Here is a 25164-nt window from a genome sequence, read left to right on the forward strand (position 1 = left end):
TCATATCTTTTCAATTATAATAAAGCACTATTCTACAATCTCTAGATCACCTAACTATGCGAAACCAAAGGAATCCTGAAGCAATTCGCCCCATTTCCGGTGTATAATTTTATAATAATGGCGTTAAGCATCTTCGAACCCGATTCCCGTACATAAGCAACAAATCAAAGATTCGTCTCTTAGACATGTTTCATGATAAAACAACTTGGCATTAATGCAAATGGAAAATTCAGAATCTTTTCTTTTTCAAACTAAAGGAAGAAGGATCTACTACGAAAGGCAAAAGTAGAATACTTTATAAGAATTCTCAATCGGAAATTAAACCAGAAACAATCAAGACTGCAACGATAAACAACCTGCTCTATACCAATTATGCCATAGTACTGGTGTTTGAAAATTGTAAACAGCGAAAGCGCTTAACACACTACCAGAACTTCCTTCCAAAAGGTTAACGTCTTTCAGGGTTGTCTTTTTAAAGAATTTTGATGTCATTAATAATTTTTAATTAAAGCAAATCTTTCTACGAGTATAGATACATATGTATATATCTATGGATGGATGCATGCATGCATGCATGCATGTATGTGTGTGTATGTATATGTATATGTATGTGTACATGTGAATGTATTTGTGTGTGTGTGTATGCATTATGTGTGCGCGCTTCTGTACTGTGCGTGTGAGTACGTGTGTCTGTGTGTGTATTATGTACGCCTGTATTGTGCATATATGTATGTGTGCGCGCCACTGTACTGTGCGTGTGAGTGCGTGTGTGTGTGTCTATGTGTGTGTGCGTGTGTGTGTGTGTATCTTATATATATATATCTTTGCAGGATATATATAATCGTATATAATAGATGTAAACAAGGCCCCTTGAGAAATTTACTCTTTATCAAGATACAACCACTCACTTGTCACTTTCACTGTCAGGAACCCCGCCAACCATTGATTGTTCGTTACACACACGTAACCGCCGAGGCTATAATCCACCCATTGTCATATAAATTAAAGAGATAAATACTTTAAAATTCCAAGCACGAATGATTATCTAAATGCCATGTTATTACCAGTTCAAATATGCTTGAGGTACGTTCGAATTGGAGAACAAACTATTCACTGTGTTTTGTTATTGAGAAAATTTCTCACTGTATACAAATGGTATCGACACACCTAAATCAGTTTGCAGTGCCACGTACCTAGACTGTGAGCTGCCAGCATTTCGGAGCAGTTGTCTCCTCTTCTGCCGCAGACACCATGTAGGTGACGCTGCGAACTGATCAAATTTTGATATTTTGATGTTGTTGTGGAGGTGGTAATGGTGGCAGCTATGGTGGCAGCTATGATGGTATTGATGATGTGGCAATGGTGGTGTTGATGGAGATGGTGCTGCTGCTAGTAGTTGTGGTGGCGGTTGTAGAGTTTGTGCGAGATCTAGTAGCAGGTGAAATAGTGGTGGTGATTGTGGTGATGGTGGAGTTGTTTATAATAGTAGTAGTTGTATTAGTCATAGAAGTAGTAGTAGTTGTTCTATTAGTGGTGGTGGTAGTTGTTGGTGTGTTAGTAATGATGTTTGCTGGTGGTGGTAATTGTAGTAGTTGAAGTGGTGTTGTAGTTTTTCTTCTTGTGGTGTTGTTCATGTTTTGCTGATATTGTGGAGGTACTAGTGGTGTCGCTGCTGCCGTGGTAGTAGTAGTAGTAGTAGTAGTAGTAGTAGTAGTAGTAGTAATAGTAGTAGTAGTAGAGGACAAGGAGGAGGAGGAAAGGGAGAAGGAGAGGGAAAGTGAGGATGAAGTGGAGGAGGAAGAGAAGCTGGTTGTAGTGGTAGTGACGGTGGTAGTAATAGTAGTTGTTTTTGTTGTAGTTGTAGTAGTAGTGGCGGTAGTGGTGATTGTGGCGGTTGTAGCGGTGGTGGTGGGGAGTGGAAGTGGAGCTTGTCGTTTTCAATGGCAGTAGATAATGTGTGTGTGTGTGTGGTGTGTGTGTGTGTGTGTTTGGTGTGAATAATGGTAGTAGGGTTTGTGATTGAAATGGTTGTAGAAATGGAGGATAGATTGTGAGTGATGATCATAAATAAAGATGGTGTAATTGTGTTCGTACTGAGTGTAACGTTGGCCACTCATCATGATAATGAAGGTGATGGTGGTGGTGGTGGTGATGGTGATGGTGTAGGCGCAAAGGACGGAATGTAAAGTAGAATGATGTCGATTGTGCGGAGGCAGAGGAGGAGACGGAAGGATCGTGGTGGTAATGATGATGAAGAGGAGGGAATATCATGATAATCATGATCATGGTCGTCATCATCATCACCATCTAACCTTCATCATCATCGTCATCATTCACATCATCAGCTTCTTCATGAAGATCTCGGCGATGAAAACGACAACGATGCCGATGATAATGATGGAAATGGTGTTGATGATAAGATATGAAAGAGATGAAAGATGGTGATGGAGTGAGGTGAGAACGTATACAATCATGGTGGAGGTTGGTGTATTATTAACAAATCGCTAAGTATGAAAATAAAAGACTGACAATAGATGAGAAAGATAAATGAATTAGAAACTCATGTCTTCTCCTACATGCATACACACACACACACACACACACACACACACACATATATACATATATATATATATATATGTATGTATGTATATATATACATACACACATGTTTATATGTATATGTATGCATATATCGATACATATAATAATAATAATAATAATAATAATAATAATATAATAATAATAATAATAATAATAATAATAATAATAATAATAATAATAACAATAATAATGTGTGTATGTTTACCTTCCCACGTACACTTATATATGTCCATATCTACGTAATAATATTTATATTCACACATAAAACATAGAAGGGCTGAACTGACAATCGACAAATACAACTGAAGCCTAAACCATGGGAAAATAGCTGGGTAGAAAATAATCTGATTTGGACTATGAAACTAAGAACTATTTTAAGGATGCCAGCTGGTGGGGTTGAGGGGGGGTGTGAGTGTTAGAGACAGGAATAGTGGTGAGAGTTTTCTAGTTCGAACTATATGAAAGTGTGGGTTGTGTAAGGGGAAAGAGGGGGAACAATGAGAATATTTGAATAAATAACTTTAAGGAGTTATAATGTTAATTTTATCAAAATCTTGCTTGTCATGTGATAAAATTTTGAACACGTGTCATTGAGGTATGTGTTCATGCATGTATACATGTATGAGTGCGTGTGTGTGTAAGTTTGTGGGCATGTGTGTATGCGTGTGTGTGTGTGTATGAATGTGCGATTGCAAACGGATATATTATCAAAATGGTGCTTGATGTTTTTTAATATGAATTGATTTTGTGTATATGATGTATCTATTATTCTGTAAGTGTGTATATCTGTTGTTGTGTGCATCTGTGTGTGCATGTGTGCAACTCTTGTAGATGTGGTGTGGCTTGTGCGCATGTATATTATTTTATTTCTTTATATATATATATATATATATATATATATATATATGCATATATATATATGCATATATATGTATGCATATATATCTATATATATATATATATATTATATATATATATATTTATGAACAGTTATATATATTTCATATACATATATGAAATATATATATATGTGTGTGTTTTACACGTATAATTATATGTATATATGTATGTATGTATGTATGTATGTATGTATGTATATGTGCGCATGGATATCGACATTTTAATCAAAATATAGCTTGTTATAATGATGGAATTGTGCTGATCATGATTATGCATTTATATATATGTATATATATATATATATATATATATATATATATATATATATTATCTGGATTTGTTTTGTTAATTTTAGCCTTAGAGAGGGACAGTCCGATGAATATTTATACCAACAAACCCCCCCACCTCATATCCTCACCACAATCATATAACAACAATTTTAAGAAGTGGCAGGTGAGTGAAAGGCGGTGGAGACAGCAAAAGATTTGCTAAAAATGGACAAAAAAAATTAGAAAATTATAGAAACTTGAATAAATATTCATTTTATAAGAATTTATCATTTGAATGAATAACTCTTTCAAATAATTTGCATTTGTAAATATGTAAATAATTTATAATGTAAATATGAATAAAGAATTGAAACAAATAGCAATGCGAACCTCTATATATATACACATACATACATATATATATATGTATTATGTGTGTGTATACATATGCATGAACATATATATATATGTATATATATATACGGATATAAATATATATTATATATATATATATATATATATATTATATATATATATATATATATATATATATATATATATAATATTATATATATATATATAATTTTTTTCTGGTAAGAGGAACATTTTTATATTTCGATGTCTAGATTTTTCATGTGTCTTTTGCTCTTTTTTATGTTTATTTTCGTTTCGTTAAGTTGAAGTTTTCTCGCTTGTTTTTTTGCTTTTTTGGGGTTTTTTTCTTTAGTCTTTCAAATTATTTCATTCTCCGAAAAGGAATTAAAATTACACTTCTATTTTTTATTTTCTCCCCCCTTTTTCTTTTTCTTTTTCATTATCAATGTAATACCTTATATTATCTTGTCTATGTATATAAACGGGTGCATGCACAAATGTTGGACTTTTTACACACACACACGATTACATATAAGCATAGGTGCAAGTAGAGTAATAGTGTATATCATATATATATATATATATATATCTATAATATATAATATATATATATATATATATATATATAGATATATATATACATATATACATAACATATATAAACATGTATATATATATATTACATACGTATGTATATATATATATTATATATAATACATATAAACTGCTCCTAATCTACTAGTTATACAATATGTTAGAATTATTTCTCATATTGCAATTATCTTGATTGCTTGTCACTTTCATCATTTGCAGCAAGTTTCAAATATACATAAATATCATATAATATATAAGTATGTATATATATATATATATATATATATATATATATATATATATATAATATGCATGTATGGGTAGTATATGTATATATATGTATATACATATAGTGCATATATATATATACTTATTTATATATATGTATATATTTATATATTTGTGTGTGTGTACGTATCTGTGTATGTATGCATGTATGTATATATATGTATATATAATTATTGCTTAATGTTAGGAATCTTGTGAAAACATGAATCATACTGAAGGACGTATCTCTAGGGTGTTGTTAATATGTATTATGCATATGCATAAATGCATATATATGTATGCATATGTGAGTGTGCTTGTGTGTGTGTGTGTTTGTATGTATGTGTATATACATATATGTATAATATATACACATATAAAGATTATATATAATATATATATATATATATATATATAGATATATATATATTTATTTATTTATATATACATATATATAGAGAGAGAAGCATGAAAAATATACTTCGGTTTGAACCTTTTGAAATATTTATATATGCTTCAAAAACCATCAGTAAATATGCTTTAAAAGATAACAATATAAATATCTTTAAATCACTGAAATATATGTATGTATATAGTGGGTATGTAGGTATGTATGAATGTATATGTAAGTATCTATATATATATATATGTAAGTATGTATATATATATGTAAGTATGTATATATATATATATATATATATATAAGTATGTATATATATATATGTATATATATATATATATAATATATAATGTATATATATTACATACGTATATATATTATATATATTTATATATACTGCTCCTAATCTACTAGTTATACAGATATGTTAGAATTATTTCTAACTGTCCGATGAAAAGCAACGGGAACTCGAGTAACTGGTTTTGTTGAATGTTCTGCGCTGCTTTAAATAAAGTATATATATATATATATATTAGATAGATATATATATATATATATATATATATATATATATATATATATATATATATATAGTATGATGTATGTATGTATGTATGTATGTATATATATGTGTGAATGTTGAGTGTGCGTGTGTGTGTGTGTTGTGTTGTAGAAGACTGAAAAATGCATGCATTCGCTGTCCGTTTAATATTATACAATTCACAGATCCAGTCATTTGGTAAGTGGAATCTACAAGCGGAAGGAACTATATATGATTACGAAGGGTCTCTGCTTCTCTTTTGTTTCAACTCTCCTTACTACAATGACATGTCCGTCTTCATCAAGGAACAAACTGCTTGACCAAGGCGGCCAAGTGGCACAGTCGTTAGAGCATCTGATAGATTGCTTTGTTGAAATTGTTCTGCAGAGATCAGTTTTGTTTTTTATCCTATCAAGATTGATATGTGTAATACAAGTCCTGATTGGAGTCGATTCTTATCTACCTTTAACTCTTTCTGTTTCTCGTCTTCTTGCAGAAATTGGCTGTACTTATACCTGGATTGTTACGGACACTCTAAATCCTAAAATAGCCAAGACACCCCGCATCTCAAAACGGCGCCTTTACAGATCTATCAAGGAATTAAGGACCCAAGATATAGCTAAAAAATGAAAAACATTTTGCACAAATTCTTATTAGAATTTAGACTAAATTATTTCACTTGTCCCAAGATGTGAAGTAAGCCGATTGTATCGTACTGACAGGAAACGAATTTCAGTCCCAATTTGAATCGGCATTTTATGTGCAAAAGTTTGTAGTCATTTTAAAGATGTAAAGAAACCAAAAGGTGAGTAGCACCGCAGGTGAAAGGAATCTATTAAAAGGAACACCATCTTTGAAATTTCTAATGCACAGCACAACGTTTTAAGCAACAAGAATAAATATTCTTAGTAATTTTATTCATTTTCAACCCCCGTCTTATCTGATTTCAGTAATTACATCCAGCTTTGATTATGAACGACATAACTTTGAATTGGTACAAATATAAATCTCCTTTGATTATAAGCCTAACTGAAGGGACATGTGTGACATAATATATAAGTATTATTCATAAACGCATATACATATATATATATACAAAGGATCATAAGTTACCTGCTCCAGAAGTGAGGCAATATATGATAGAGTATTCTTGCCAGAAAGGCAGCAGATTTAACTAATGACTTATGTGCAGATAGTCGGATGTGATGATGGTAGTCTCTCGTAGTACAAGAATGATGATCCTGCAATTTCTTGCTGAACAACCTGTTCAAATAATTCATTTATATTGATCAAATGTATGTGTTGTACATTTGCTTACTCTCTCCGTCAAATCAACCACACGTCAAGTTTTGAAGCGATCGCAGAGTAATGTGAGATGAAGTACTTTATTCAAGAACACGATTCACTACCCGGTCCAGGAATTGAAACCACGATCTTGCGATCGTGAGTGCACTAGGTCAAGTGCCCTCACATAGTCTGATATACTATCTACACAACCACCTGACTTCCCCTACTTAGTTATTGAGAATGAAAGGGATGTTAAAAAAGAGCAATAATGATTTTAGGTAGCTAAATAGGGAGACAAGTATTTGATAATGTAATAAAGACTTCGTCTCTCCAAGGAGTAGGGCTATTTGTTTGTCATCCTCAGCCTCGCTGAATCTGGAGCTAAGAACTGGCTGTATGGGAGCCTGCAGTATTTACCGACATCACTAGATTAGCAATCGTTTATTTCAGAAATGTCATTTATTAAATTATAAATCTATAGATGTATTCCGAACAAATACCAGCAGGTGGCGATGACATCAAAGCCTTGCTATATTAAGTATCGATCAGTTATTCCTTTGACTGTCTTTTTTTTTTAGAAAAAAGATCATTCTTCTGCTGTTTGTTTCTTAAATTCCTACATATATACATACGTACATTCTGTATATATATATATAATATATATATATATATATATATAATGTGTATGTGCGTTTTCTCTTAGCACACAATTCTTTCTTTATTCCTTTTAAGATAATGATGTAATTATTTGGTTTAAATTTAAACAGTGAGAGAAAAAAAAAAAGCAAAGAATATTCGTAAATGGATGTTGAAAGCTCCGTAAAATACTTGGTAGATTTTGCTTTGTATTTAGACCCTGAGGCATTAAGAGACGGGAGAGAGAAAAAAAACAAAACAACAGGAAACCAACAGCAACCAGAGCAACAACAATTACAACAAAGCGTAATAGCAAACAAAACTGAGAAACGTACAACAGAAAAAAAAAACTGAAGTTAGAATTATATATTATCAGGTTAATTAGAAAAATTGTGTTCATTGAAGTGTATATAGCAGATTACGAATGATCTGTTAAACAAGACAATCAGATCTTTAAATGACATTCATTGGTGCATTACACACGTAATTGCTCACAAGTTACCTTTTAAGGAATAGATAGGCATATTTAACACAGAGACACATACTGGACTTACTAGCAACCCTCTAAAGAGAACAGAATATAATTGATCAACCTTGATTGAATTCTAATCAATTTCCTGATTAAATTAAATTTTTTCTCTAATTTTTAATTTTTATTTTTACTTGTTTTTCTATTTTAATTTTTTCATTTCTTTGTTTTCACATTTTATTTTCTTTTCTCTTTCTCTTTTTTTTTCCGTAATAGGTTTTCTGGTCTGCGGAATCAGCATTTTACCAAATGAATCGAAAATAAAAATCTCACCAATAGTACTTGCTGTATATAATTGGATTAGATCTTAGTTTGTCTTTATCTTTCATTCGTTTTTATCTGTATTTATGGTGAGGCTGGCACGCACTGATACAGCAATTTTCAATGCAGTAAAACATTGGCAACGAGGAGAGCTGTTGCAGTGTAAGTTTATTTCAAGACAGCAACATGGGTGAATTAATTGCAACTAGATTAAGTGCAGCAATAGCAGCAACAACAACAGAAACAACAGCAACAACAAATAAAAGATGCAGTTTTAAATTAATATTATCATGTCGAAAGTAACAGGATATAATTGATCCAAAGTGTATCGATTATAAGATGTACGAAAAACTGGCGATGGATTTGTTCTTTTCTTGTCGTTTTGTTGTTACCTATTTTTATTTTTTGCGCCATTAGTGTGAAGAGGAGAGACAGAGCTTAGAGCTTAGAGCCTGGAGCCTGGCGAGGCCTTCTTCAGCGGAAAGAAACGGATAATTGAGAACTAATATATAAGCTTTTCTACTACAGGTACAAGGTCTGAGATTTGAGGGGAGGGAGCTAGTCGATTATATCAACCTCAGTACTTGACTAAGTACTTATTTCATCGACTCCGAAAGGATGAAAGACAAAGTCAACCTCGGTAGAATGTAAGCTCAGAGTGTAAAGTCGAACGAAATACCGCTAAGACTTTGTCCGGCAAGAAAACGATTCTGCCAGCTCACCACCAGAAAGCTAGTAAATAATAACATTGATATTCAATGTGTAGTTTTATATATCACGGATTTAAAGGGGTAGAAAAAAAAAAGAGGACAAGAAAGGTTCGATTCAGTGATTTAGGAGAGGATCTGGGATGAGGCGAAATGCAAAGTGGAAGAAAGATGAGAGACGTGTGTGAAGATAACGGGTTTACGGAGATGGTTAATGGTATTATGGAAAGGTGTTTGTAGTTATCATAATAGTGGGGGGATCTGGCAGCGGTGAGTGGAGTGAGGTGGAGAGGTGAGGTGGAGGGGTGAAGTGGAGGGTTGAGGTAGAAGGGCTGATGGGGGTGAGGTGGTGGTGGTGGTGGTGCTGCTGCTGCGGCTGCGGCTACAGGTAATGCTGGTGGCGGTAGTTAAGGTGGTGGTGGTAGAGAAGGCGGTGGTGGCGGTAGTGGTTGTGGTGGTGATTGAGGTAGTCCCGTAGTAGAGATTATGGTGTCAGCGTTTGTTTGTAGTAGTGATGATTGTTGTGATGGTTGTGATGATGCTTTCGAAGGTGGTTGCAGTGATGTAAGCGGCTGTAGTGTCGATGGATGTGGTAATGGTTGTAGTCGTGGTAGTTGTGGTGCTGATGTTTGTAGTGATGGGTGTTGAGTGGGTTGTGGTGATGGGAAAGAAAATGAGGATGATATTTGTCATGGTGATGGTGGGTGTATGGTGGCGGTGGTGGCGGTGAGGAGGGGGCGACAGTAGCAGTGGCGGCGGCGGTGGTAGTGGTGGTGACGACGATGATGTTGGTGATGGCGGCTGTGATGGTGGTGGCGGCAGCGGTGGTGGTGGCGATGGTGGTGGTGGTGACGGCGGTGGTCGTAGCGGCAGCGGTGATAGCGGCGGCGATGAAAACGGAGGCGGTAGTAGTGGTGCTGATGCTGGTAGTGGTACTGGTGCTGGTGGTAGTGGCGATGTTGGTAGTGATAGTGGATGTAGCATTGGTGGCGATGACGGCAGTATTAGTGGTAATGTTGGCCGTAATGGTGTTGTGGTGATAATGATGGCCAAAACGTTCCGTCCAGACCTCCCAAAATATGTTCACGTAGGACTACATTACCACATTAGAGAATGTCTCCGTTTTTAACGAGGTAGACTGAAAGAGATTTGGGTGTTGTTTCAAGAGGTATAGACGACCATAAATATATATATATTATATTGATATATATATATATATATATAAGAAAAGGATACAAAACGGAGACAACAAAACATCCAGACAGATTATAGAAAAAATGGGACAAGAAAAAGCATGGACGGGTCATTCGAAGTTTTCTTTCCTCAGTCGAGTTCCAGATTGTCTTTGCAATTTCGGCTGGTTGTACTCGAGATTGCTCCAATCTGGCCAGCCCCGAGGAAAAAATAAGCTAAGAGCGTTAGATTCCTTGGAAGGAGGCAGCGAATGTATAAGGACGGGGAAAAAAAAACGGAGAAATTAAGCTGGCGTGTATGAAAGTGAAGCCTTACGGCAAGGACATACGATATGATAGACATAGAGAGGAATATAGATGTTGCACGGATGGTAGTCGAACCAAGAAAAAACGTCATGCTTGGCCGGTGCATGAGTTCAAATCCTCTTGTGGATGAAATGTTTTACGTGTGGTCTATACCTCTTTTTTCAGTCATTTGACTGCGACCATGGTGGAGCACACGTAGAAACTTATGTTACACCTACACTACATCCAAATATAGAATTCCAACTTATCTATGTCAATCTTTCAGATACTCGCAGATTCCCAAACAACTCACAGAAGTATGAATATGAAAGCCACATAAAAACATATATGGAGTCGCACATCTTTTTCATAGATTCATTATCTCATTTGTAAAATTGACCAAGTTTCAAATCAGCTGGTGTTCATTTTATGTAACTAACCTCTAAAGAATATTATAGGAATCTTTTTATTCTCTCACTAACATCTAATTGCATGTTGAAAAGCAGAGTTTGTGGTACTAGCGATTGTCTAAATCAAAATTTAGTAATATTGATGATTTTTGATAAGTTGGTATGCCTGGGGCAGAAAAAGATATGGATTATACCTTCCATGCTGGTATGGCCACAACCAGTAATTATTTCTCACAACGTGGAGGTCTAGCAGTGTCATTATTTCCCATGTTTATCAAATATTTAGAAACTATCACCTGTTCATAGATAACAAATGCGTAGCCTTCTAGGTGAGATGTGATGTGGTTTTTGCAAATCCAGAAGAGGCTACTTTTCTTGTCAGTTGCAATGATTCAGTACTAATCATTAAAAACCGAGAGGAAATAAATTCATTCTATAACAAATATGCTTTATAATTCAAATTTCACTTTATTTCTTTTATTCACATTTGTAAAATAAATAAATATATATATATACAGTATTTGCAAGAGGTAGAGAAGGCGGATTCAATAAAATTCCGTAGATGATACTTTATGATTTCTTAAAAAGAAAAAAAAAATCGGCCCAAATCTATGTACTTCTACAAGAGAACCGTTTTATTTTAATCTAATGTAAAGTTAAAAATGAAAGAATTTGTTTTTTATCCCATTAAGATGATAGACACTTAACTTTTAATGGAGACACAGCAACGCATATCTGCTGAGCAGTTTTCTGGTCGTACATTGTTTGTTCTATTCAATGAAGTAGCGCAATGATCTGTCAGGTAGTTTCGCAATTGCAGTGATAATCGTTCAAGCCAAAAACTGTTTTAATTATGCTATAGAATGATGAAGAACACATCGAAACACATTGGAACTGCCATCTGTGAAATTGGAAAGCAATTTATGTTGAAATGATAAATAAGTAGCTTTTGTCTTCTCTCTTTTCACTTTTCCACTTCATCATCACTTTTATACACAACCGCACACAGACACCCAATGCAGTACCTTTCAGAGAACCCAGATACCCACCACTGCTCTATTGAAAAGCGCGCTCACACACACACAAACATACACAGACACAGACACGGACACACAGACACGGACACACACACACACACATCCACGTATAAATATATATATATATATATATATATATATAATATATATATATATATAATAATTATTATATCGCTCTACACATTCTATTTTAAGTTCACACAGACATACATATACGCGACGCTCTATACTGGCAAACAGTTTTCAACATACACTGTTTTTGCATAAACATACGCATATACATACTCTTCTTCAGTTGCTCACACTCTCATGCAATACAAGCATATGAACACACACATTCTCTAACTCACTCTTGTAGAACCCCTGCTACATGTCACACAATTATACCCTTCGACATAGAATACATATGCATTTCTGTGTCTTTTACCCATACACTCAAATTTTTCTACAGCAACATACATACACACATATTTACATGTATGTATTTTTCTTCTTCTTCTCCTCCTCCTCCTTCTTCTCTTCCTCCTCCTTCTTCTACTCCTCCTCATTATTATTTTTCTTTTCCTCCTCCTCCTCCTTCTTCTTTTTCTTCTTCTTTCCTACCAAGAATTCACGACGACCTCGAACCCACAAGAGTAAACAAGAGATACAGAGACAGGCAGAAATAAGGAAGATACCCCTTGTATTTAAATACCATGCAAATATTCTTTTAAAAAACTTTTTCAATTTTTCCAAAATTTAATTGTTTTCTATACTTACGGTTGAAAGAGTCTCAATGACTGAAACCGGTAATGAAATGTTTTTTATAAAATTATTTTACCATTTTCTACGTTCACTTTTGCTTTCCAAATATATATATGAATGCGTGTATTGTGTCAGAGTATATGTTAGTGCGCATGTATGTTTATTGATTTACTATTTTACTTGTTTCAAGCGTGTACGCCTATAGCTATGCTGGAGCGCACCATTAATGCTGCTGAACCGATATGTATGCATAATTTGGCGTAAATGTCTGTATATATACATCCACGTGTACATGCTTGTATACACTGTATACGTTGAATCCCTCTCTCATATATATATATTTGTGCATGTTTGTGCTTGTATATAAATGTGAGTGTATATCTATTTTTCTACGTGGTGATTTATCAATATACATGTTATTGATGTATGTCTATGTGCATGCATGTATGTATGTATGTACGTACGCCTTTTTGTAAGCTTCGATGTATAACTATATTTGAAAATATATGTACCTATTTAACATTGTCCCGAGGGAGATCAAAGAGGAAAAGGATCCCATCAACTTTAAACAGAGTCTGGATAGATTCCTTCAAAGAATACCAGATAAGCCACCCATAATTGGATACAACTCACCCAACAAGAACTAACTACTTGAACAAAACTGGATACAACTCACCCAACAAGAACTCACTACTTGAACAAAACTTGACTTAAACAGGATTCGAATAATCCTATCAGGTGGTGCTATTAAGTTAGACATGGCCTGGACCAATCTCTGGTCGAAACGTATCTAAGTTTTATCTAAGTTTTATATGTCTGCGTAAGTTTAAGTTTGTAGGAATACGTTGTTGGGCATGAATGTATGTACGTGTGTATGTATGAGTGTATTTATGTATATCTGGAAGTATGGTGTGCATATATATATATTAGATAGAAAGACAGATAGACAGACAGACAAGCAAACAGACAGACAGGCAGACAGGCAGACAGCAAACAGGCAGACGGGCAGACAGGCAGACAGACAGGCAGGCAGGCAGATGCATACATAATTACATGTATGTGTCGGAGTATATGCAAGTATGCAAGGGTAGAAGTTGTATACGCATTACCAGAATGAAAATAAGAACACAGTAGGAAGAAAAAGACATCAACAAAAATAAGAACTACCACCACGACTACTACTACTACTACTACTACTACTACTACTACTACTACTACTACTACTACTACTACTACTACTACTACTACTACTACTACTACTACTACTATATTTAGCAAATCTTAACCGGAACACAGAACTCTTGCTCTCCCTCCTATTCCCTCTCCCTTTTTTCAGTCGACAATTACATTTTATCTCCAAAATGGATTCTTGTATTTTAAAATTAATCAAAGTTTTACAGGTGTTAGTGTCAACTGAGAAGAGTTAATGGGATAGTTGATAAGGAAGGAATGACCTTGACAATGGCGGTGATGGTGGTAGCGGTGGTGTTGGTCGTCGTCGTCGTAGTAGTAGAGGTGGTGGTTGTGGTGGTGATCGTGGTGGTAGTGGTAGGGATGATGGTGATAATGGCGGTGGCAGATGGTAGCAGTGGCGGTAGCATTTTCGGTGACGGTGGTGGTAGCGTTGGTTGTAGTGGTGAGAGTGGTAGTAGTAGCAATGGTAGTGTTGGTGGTGTTTGTGGTGATAATGGTAGTAGTAATGAAGAGGATTGGCAGTGGTGTTGTGATAAAAGTAGTGATAGTAGTTATGATGGTGGTGGTGGTCATAGTTATGGTGGTGGTGGTGGTGAGAATGATGATGGTGGTAGAGATGCTGGTAATTTTGGCTTTCTAGTGCTTGCTTTTCTTTTCCTTTTTTTTGCATTGTGATCCCATATCCTTACAATGGCACTGAATATGATAATTTGCATCCTTCCTATTTCATTTAATGACAGAATATGATTTGAGACAGATTCGATTGCTATTTCTAGCAGGTCAGGTCAGAGGTTCTGTGGAGTGGTTCGGTAAAGACGCCATAAAGCACAAGGCGTTTTGCAAATGATAAAGCTTGTAAATCTCGTTTCGATTTTGGTTGCAATATAAGCTGGTGCCAGTGTCTGTGGCGGCTCTTGCAGAAGTATTGGTTGTAGTGCGCGGTGTTAGAAGTGACATCCTTGTAATAGTGGACGCTGGTGATACTGATAGTAGTCATGGTTGTCTTTTGCGTTGCTAATGGTAACAATGATGGTAACATAATGGCTTTGGTGTTGCTAATGGTGATGGTAATTTTGATGGTAATGTAGTGGGGACGGTATCGGTGGTACTGATGACCTTCATGATGATGATGATCGTGATGATGATGATGATGATGGTGATGATAATCAGGGCGTTAGTAGTGGTAATGGTAATTTCAATGAGGACGAGGGTAGTATGTTATTTTAATGTTTGTATCGATGGAAATATCGAAGATGGGTGGTGGAAAAGGGCAAGGGTTTTGGCAGTGGCCGCCGTCATCGTCATGGTTGACGTTAGCCGTGTTAACATTATCTTAAAAGTTGGTGGTGTTGATATGGCTCATGGTGACTGTAGGGTTTGCAGTCAGTTATCATAATGGTGGTGGTGGTGGTGGCGGTGGTGGCGGTGGCGGAAGTGATGCTGTTCGTAATGATGGTCCTGCTGCTGCTGTTGTTGTTGTTGTTGTGGTGGTGGTGATGGTGCAACTAAGCGCGGGGTTAGTATTTTTCAGGGTACGGTGTTACGTTGTGTGAGTGGATGGTAACGTTGGATAGAGTAAAGAAAAATTTGAAAAAAAAAAAAAAAGTACAAAAAGGAACAGAGGGAGAGGAACAGGAGCAGAGGTAAGATGAAGAGGAAGAAGAGGAGAAAGAGGTAGATGAGAATAAGGAGGAGGAGGAGGAGGAGGAAAATATGAAGGAAACGTCGAAATTTCGCTTTGTTAAATAACATAATTGAAGAATGAAGTACTTTGGCAACCCTTTTAAGTTATTGTACACAACCATCAACAACAACAACATCAAGAACAACACCATCGTTAACAACAACAACAGTTCTATTATAATAATGAAGAAAAAACATTTTTCTCTCTTTTTTTTATAGTTCAATTTTTTAAAAATCTTATTTCGTTTTTTTAAATGCATAAATAGAGGCAGAAAAATGCTGTTTGATGCTTCTGTTTCTTCTCTTCTTTTTAAATTTAAACTTGAATAAAAAAAAAAAATTTAAACTGCCAAAATGAAATAGGAACGAAAAAAATGAAAAGAGACAAGAGACAACGGTTCCCTAACATATGTGAAAAGACAAATAATGAGGAAATAATACAACTCAAATCAAAGAAACAATACAATTTAATAATAGAGAAATTTTTTAAAGTGAAGCGTAAAATTTCAAATTAAAATCTTTTTACAATCAGTCTGACTGATTGACTGTCTGTCGGACTGTCGGCCTGTGAGTCGGTACGTCTGTGCAACTGTCTGGCTGAATGGCAGGCAGAAATGTTAAACAACTAGAAAATGGCATGCTTACATACATACATACATAAAGGTCTCAGTGTATGTATACATATATATATATATATATATATATATATATATACATACACACACACATACATACTTATATATATATATATATATATTATATATATATATATATATACACACACACATATACATACATATATATATATAAGTATGTATATGTATGTGTGTATGTATGTATATACACGTATGTAGTTACACATATATATACACACATACACACAGTGGCATGTTTATAGCAATTAGAAAATTATACATGTATGACTGTGCATGCGTGTGTGTGTGTATGTATATGTGTGTACGTATGTATAAGAATACCAGTATATATATATATATATATATATATATATATATATATATATATGCATGTATTTATGTATGCGTGTCTGTGTGTGCATGTATCTGTGTATGTATGCTTATATATGTATTTATACGCATGTATGTTATTACTCAGTTTATTTCAAGATTTCTTGCCAATAGAGAAAGAACCGATTTCTAACCTACATCCAAGTTTCCTTCATTGGAATTTCAACATCAACAACAAAGTATTTTGTTATATGTATGTATTTATGTATGTATTTGCAGATTTGTATGTTTAATATCGCAAATCATGAAATCTTAGGCGAGCTGGCAGAAACGTTAGCACACCGGGCGAAATGCTTAGCGGTATTTCGTCTGTCGTTACGTTCTGAGTTCAAATTCCGTCGTGGTTGACTTTGCCTTTCATCCTTTCGGGGTCGATTAAATAAGTACCAGTTACACACTGGGGTCGATATAATCGACTTAATCCGTTTGTCTGTCCTTGTTTGTCCTCTCTTTGTTTAGCGCCTTGTGGGTAGTAAAGAAATAGGTATTTCTTCTGTCTTTACGTTCTGAGTTCAAATTCCGCAGAAGTTGGCTTTGACTTTCATTCTTTCGGTGTCAAATTAAGTACCAGTTGCGTATTGAGGTCGATCTAATTGACTAACACCCTCCCCCAAAATTTCGGGCCTTGTGCCTAGAGTAGAAAAAAAAGGAAAAGAAAAAAAGCATGAAATCTTAAGATATAGGGTTGTCCGCAATATTTTATAAATCCTTTCTGTCCATTTTCCTCGCATACAACCTTGTGGTAATGAAGTAATACAACCAAACGTTAGGATTTGCCAACGAACGAGAGAGTACTTAATATGTGATACAGCACACATTGCGTATTAAACTTAACTCCATTCCTTCTCCTAGTCTGTCATTGTGTGTGTCCCCACCACTATTCCTGCCCTATAACGCGCGTCCATTACTCCTAGCTCAAAATAAACATCTTCTCCTTCTATCCCTACAATGTGTATGCCCTTCGCCCAGCCCTTCAATAAGAGCCTTTTTACAGCAACATCTAATCGTCAACCCCCATTACACCTACTGAAGATTCAGTCGTAGCATTATAATTCCTTTGCGAACAAGAAAGCTATCGTCTCATGATGCTGCATGTCACAAAGTAAATCTTTTACTGAGCAAGATTTGAAGTGTTTCGCCTCAAGTCATGTGACAGGCTATATCATCCCACGTGTTTCACGCTAAATCCCTATCCAGTCATATCTTGGATTTTTCTTTTTCCTAGGAATGACCTCACCTGTTCTCTTTATTAATGTCTTGTTTTTAATTGTATTAAGCATATTTGTGAGGTCTCTGATTTTAGCGTTCCATATAATTGCTTAATTTTCCCAGTGTCTAGTGCTAGAGCTGCTTCCCTTTGGAAAGGGTGTTTTTGTCTTTAAATTGCTTGAATGACGCAATCTGTTTATTCGAAATTTTTCAACTCAGTTACAGATATGCAACTTTATTATATTACAAATCAATATGTTTCAGCATGCAAATTAGATGATCTCCTCTTACAACTAGGATGCTTTTATCAGTATATGAGGATGTTCGATTTTAAGTTTAGAATCAGTGTAATTTAGTCACAGTTTCATGTTCGAAAATATAAAAAATTCAAGTATCTTCAAATATTTGTAAGATTACATAGAAGCCACATTTCAATACTAGGCGACAGAGAACAATGAAAGGGAAGATTGAACAGGCGTGGCTGTGTTGTTATAAGCATGGTTCCCAACGACATGATTTCGGGTTCAGTTCCACGACGTGACACCTTGACATATTGTCTTCTGCTATAGCCTCGGGCCGAACGTCGCCTTCTGCGTGGATTAGCTAGACGGAACCTGAATATATATATATATATATTGTTATATTTCGGAATGGTCATATTGCCAATTTAGCCAATAAAAACACACGCACTATATATTTGGTGTTATTTTGCTTCAGTGATGTTTATTTTTTACATTAATCTTAAATATCACTGAAGCAAAATAACACCAAATATATAGTGCGTGTGTTTTTATTGGCTAAACTGGCAATATGACCATTCCGAAATATAACAATATCTGTTTCAACACACGACTTCACATAAAAAATCTTGCACAACAAATATTTAAACGTATATATATATATATATATATATATATGTATGTATGTATATATGTAAGTGTATGTGTTTTGATATTGGCAACATGAATGGCAATGGTCAGAGACTACTTGAATTTTGCACATACCATAACCCGTGCATCACCAACACATTCTTTGCCAACAAGACATCCCACAAGGCATCTTGGAGACATCCAAGATCTCACCACTGGCATCAGCTGGATCTCACCATTACACGAAGATCCTTTTTGAATTCTGTTCAACTGATCCGTAGTTACTACAGTGCGGATTGTGACACATCATTCACTAATAAGAAGCAGGGTGAGGATTCTGCCTAAGAAAGTTCATCACTCTCAGAAAATGGGCCGACCACGCATTAACACTGCCAGAACCTCGGACCCTACACTGCGAAAATGATTTGCTGTTTCTATCAAAGTTGCCCTCAGTAGCTGCCCAACCTCCTCTGCTGAAAGTAGATGGAATTATATCAGAGAAGCTTTGTATACCACATCAATAGATATTTTTCGCATGAGAGAAAGGCAAAACCCAGATTAGTTCAGTGCTGGGCTCTCAGAGCTGGAAACAGTTATCAAAGCAAAGCGTGCAGCTCTGATGCAATACAAGAGTGATTCTTCTACAAAGTCACTCGAAGAACTCAGAAAGGCAAGAAATAAAACCCAACTGACTGTCAAACGCTGTGCAAATAGGTATTGGCAGGAAATCTGTCAGAGTATCCAGTCAGCTGCTGACAGTGGCGACACCCATGGGATGTATGCCGGTTTGAAGAAGGCCCTCGGTCCATCCGCAACCAAGTCAGCCCCTCTGAAATCAACTACTGGGGATTTCATCAAGGACCAAAGCAAGCAAATGGATAGATGGGTGGAGTACTACCAGAATCTCTACTCAAGGGAGACCACGATAGCGGAGGCTGCAATCGAGGGTGTCAAGATTTTGCCAGTCACGTGTGAATTTGACACTCTGCCATCTATAGCAGAGCTCACCAAGGCTATTGACTCCCAAGCAAGTAAGAAGGCTCCGGGAAAAGACGTCATCCCGTTAGATATCAAAACCGGCAAAAACACAATCCTGCTTCGACACCTTCATGTGCTTCTGTGTTAGTGCTGGGGTGAGGGTCCAGTCCCTCAGGATATGCGGGATGCTAACATCATTACGCTTTACAAAAACAAAGGTGAACGTGGTGATTGTAACAATTACCGTGGAATATCTCTTCTAAGCACTGTTGGAAAGGCCTTTGCTTGCGTTATGCTGTCCAGGCTACAACTGCCTGCTTCTCGAATTTATCCAGAATCGCAGTGTGGCTTTAGAAGAAAGCAGATCAACTACTGACATGATATTCTCCATACGCCAACTTCAGAAGTCCAGAGAGCAGAAAGTGCCATTATATATGGCCTTCATTGACCTGACAAAGGCCTTTGACTTGGTAAGTAGAAAAGGCCTCTTCATCCAGCTCCAAAAGATCGGATGTCCAACTAAGCTGCTGAGGATCATCAAATCTTTCCATGATCATATGCAAGGCACCATACAGCATAATGGGTCAACATCGGCTGCCTTCCAAATAAAAAACGGGGCAAAGCAAGGTTGTGTCCTTGCTCCTATATTATTTGGCATCTTCTCGCTGCTGCTGTCACATGCCTTTCAGACATCAGATGATGGAGTGTTTCTGCGCAGTAGAAGTGACGGGAAACTGTTCAATCTCTCACGTCTGTGTGTCAAGACCAAAATCAGAAGCGTCCTGATCAAGGAGGTGCTATTTGCTAATGATGACGCTCTGGTATCACACACAGAAGAAGATCTACAAAGGCTCAGTAACTGTTTTGAGCAAGCATGTTGCGACTTTGGCTTAGTTATCAGCCTCAAGAAGACCAACATCATGGGTCAGGCTACATCGGACATCCCAAACATACATATTGGAGACCACAGACTACAGGAGGTGAAGAAGTTTACCTATCTTAGCTCAACCGTCACCTAAAACCCATCCCTTGATGCTGAGCTCAATATACGCATTGGCAAGGCAGCTGCTGTGATGGCACAACTATCCAAACGGGAATGGGACAACAATAAGCTGACCAAGACTACAAAAATGAAGATTTACCAGGCATGTGTACTTAGCACTCTACCGTATAAAAGTGAGACTTGGACGCCATACACACGCCCAGAGCGTCGCCTAAATATCTTTCACCTGCGCTACCTCCGGAAAATCCTTCGAATCAAATGGCAAAATCACGTGCCCAACAAAGATATCCTCAAGCAAGCAGGAATACCAAGCATATTTGCACATACTCTTCGGAGAGTTAGCTAGGGGCACTAGGTCTGGGGAAAGACCGTTCTTACGATACAAGGATGTTTGCAAAAGGGACATGAATGCCTGCAACATCAATATTACCAACTGGGAAGCAGTTGCCAGGAACCGTGGAGATTGGCGACGTACCGTAAAAGAGGGAACACAAAGAGTGACGTAGAGAGAGAGGAGAAATGGAAAGACAAGAAAAGACGTCAACAAGAAAGTATGACATTACAACCAGCCAGGCAAAGTCTTCGCTACATTTGCAGCGCCTGCTAGAGGGAGTGTTTGTCCAGGATAGGACTACACAACCACAGTAGGAGATGTATTAGGATATGAAATGTAAAAGCCGGACTAGATTATTTTATGCGCAACTCCATTGTCTCCCGAGACAAAAAGGATGCCAACAACAATATATATGGATTTCGTAGACAGGAACTGAAACACATCAATCTTATATATGTGTGTGTCTTTGTCTCTGTGTTTCACCCTCATCACTGCTTTACAACTGCTGTTAATTTATTTACTTCTGCTTAACTTACTGGTTTCACAAGAACAAACCAATAGAATAAGTACCAGGCTTATCAACATAAAAAAGCACTAGGCTGTGTCTCATGTTTTTGTTTGCCCAATCAGTTGTATCTATCAATTTATCTTTGTATGTGTGTGTATATATCTATCTATCTATCTATCTATCTATCTATCTATCTATCTATCTATCTATCTATCTATCTATCTATCTATCTATCTATCTATCTATCTATCTATCTATATAAAACACCCTAATGGGAGCCTTTACTCCCAAATTTTTGTCATTTCTTTTATGATCCAAAACTAGGTCAAAAGTACTGAATGGATCTTTATGAAATTTGGAAATTATATTCTATGCATAAGAGCCATAACCCCCATGACAATTCATATATTTTTGCTGTTGAGGAAATTTTAACCATAGATATTAGACACAAATGAAGTAATATTTATAAAATTTCATCTTCTTGCAAGTTATAAAAACCCCTCCATGGGGACTTAACACCCACAATTTTGTCATTTTATCACAGCAAAAACGAATACAGTTGTGCTCTTAGAAGCTGTAGGGTTACCCGAGCATAAAAGTTGAGCATTATTTCTAATTCAATGGTACAACAGTGTAACAGTTTGCTTTGACATACACTTATATTGTGATTTCTGCAATGTGGTGCATCAATTGTCAAGTAAATGAGAGGCATCTTTGCCTCCACTGACTCAGTTGCAAAGTTTTGAGTAAAGCTATTTGATTGCAGACCTCCTTTCAGTCTTTTTATTATCACTCGGTCACACATAGTCCCCAGATGGTAACATTGATTTCAAGGCCTTCCCAGATGAGTGACTGGTTATTCAAAGACATTTATAGATTGTAAATTTATTCTGTCCAGTTACATATCAGTATAATGTTCATTTGCCAACTCCAACTTTCATTTCTCCTTAGCCCTCACGTCACACAGTTGTTAATGTTTATTTCAGTTGGGTCACGCCCTTTCAATTGCTATAGATTCGTAATGCATCTTACGGCTGTGCCTGTCACCTGGATGGTGAGGAATCCTACAATGGGAGTGTTAACGACTAGAGTAGGGTAACTGACTGCTTATTGTGATCATTCGTCTTTTGGTTTCCTGTAGCTTTGCTCTCTTTTACAAACCCAGTGAACATATATTTCCTATTTCAAAGAAATTCAAACAATAGATATAAGACCCAAGTTAAAAAGATTCTCACAATTCAACTTCTCTGGTTGACATTAAGATGCCCACCCCCAACAGGGGCCTTAACTCTCACATTTTAGAGCTCAATAGCCTTCATTTTTCAGGAGCAAAATCTTTTTAACAGGTTCAATAAGACTGGAATCTTGAAATATGCGCATAAAATTCAGTAGTATGGGATATTTGTGACACGATTACAATTGGGGGGTGGGGGGTGTAAAGAGGGAAATAGCACTCATCTGCAATTTTGATAAAATTTGAAACATAGATATTCCAGTTCATTAGAGAAAATATAACAGAAAAGTCTAATTCTTCAACTGTATCTAACACGGGTAACGCCGGGTATCTCTGCTAGTATACATATATACATCAAAATACACATATGCATGCACACAAACCACATACAAATACAAGCATATATATGTAAGACATAAATATACGCACAAATACACATATACACATGTAAATTTATATAAATAAGGATAAGATCGTTATTGAAAATACCGATCATATCAGATAGCTAGCATGGGAATAAAAACCTCATAGGTAATAATTATTAAAATGATAATTAAGGGTATCAAAGAGAAACCACCATGCTAGATATAGCAGTCAAAACTTTATTCTAAAACCACATTAAAAGTTCATACAGCCCTAGGAGAGAAGACAAAGAGACAAAATAAACTAGCAAAATTCCAGATCCGCATTTCTGGCTCTGCATATACGCAAAATAGTACATTAATACAAATATATATATATATATATATGTATATATATATATTATATATATATATATATATATATATATATATATATATATATATATATATATATATATATGTATATATATATCTATATATATATATATATATATATATATGTATGTTTGTATGTATGCATATATATATATATATATATATATATATATATATATATATATATATATATATATATATATATATATATAAATATTATATATATATATAATTGTATTTATGTACTATTTTGCGTATATTCCACTGATGAAGGCAAAGCATTTCTTATGTAGAGCCAGAAATCCGGAATCTGGAATTATCAAATATTTTTTTTGATAGTTTATTTTGTTTCTTTGTCTTCTCCCCTGGTGCTGTATGAACATATACAGATGTATATATATATGTACGCAACCACGCTCGCATACGAACATCTCTTGGTGTATACATATAGAAGTTATAACAGACAAGCTAGATGAGAAGTATATTTTAAACGTAGGGAGGAGGGAAGAAAAAGGAAAGGAAGGATCTTAAACGTAACAGTTGGTGAGGGAAACAGGTAAGTAAGGGGAAGAGAAGAGGAACGCATTATTAAATGACACTATACAAGTCACAAATAGGGAGAAAAAGGATATTTCTCGTAAGGAAAGATAAAAGAGAGATTGATAGGTGGTGGAATAAGTGTAACAAACGTACATAAAATAAAATTACGTATATATGAGTATACAAAAGTGTATATTAGCATAAATACACATATAAGATCACATATAAATATATAGAAATATGCACGTAAATACACATCCACATAAATATAAGTGTATACATGCATACATATACATCCATGTATGTATGTGCACAAGTATAAACATACGCGCTTACTTACACATATACATAGACGCACACATACAAATACATATGCATGCCAACAATACAGACATCCACATAAAAAGATATCTAGCTCCTGGCGTATATATACAAACAACTTATTTTAAAAATTGCTGAGTGTATAATAATAAAATTCGGATAAATGACATGCAAAATAGAACACCCTTTATCGAATTATCTATAAATTAAACGATTAAATGGGTTTATAAAATACAATAAAATAAAATAAAAATAGAATCTTAAAAATGAAAATAATATATTTTCGAAGGTTTTCTTAAGAAATATGTCGAAATATATACAATATCTTTGCGATGCGAAATAAATCATGTATTATTAGATACGAATCCAACAGTGTGATTAAAAACTAGTTCAAGAATCAAAAAACATATACTATCCATATTGTATATTTTTAGCCGTCATTTTGAATTTTGTTGCATGTCTGCAGGAATTCAAGAGTTCGCGTCTTTGA

General features: G+C 35.4%; 1 long non-coding RNA gene across 1 annotated transcript in view; it reads left to right on the forward strand.

Moving 5' to 3' along the window:
• Positions 1-640: 640 nt before the first annotated feature.
• The window catches only part of LOC118763865, a 25029-nt gene continuing 505 nt past the window's right edge, over positions 641-25164 (forward strand). Inside the window, exons 1-2 of the long non-coding RNA XR_004999619.1 lie at positions 641-651; positions 6142-6152. This is a non-coding gene — a long non-coding RNA (uncharacterized LOC118763865). The remainder of the gene's footprint in view (positions 652-6141; positions 6153-25164) is intronic.

The sequence above is a fragment of the Octopus sinensis genome, linkage group LG6, assembly GCF_006345805.1.
Source record: "Octopus sinensis linkage group LG6, ASM634580v1, whole genome shotgun sequence".
Classification (NCBI taxonomy): domain Eukaryota; kingdom Metazoa; phylum Mollusca; class Cephalopoda; order Octopoda; family Octopodidae; genus Octopus; species Octopus sinensis.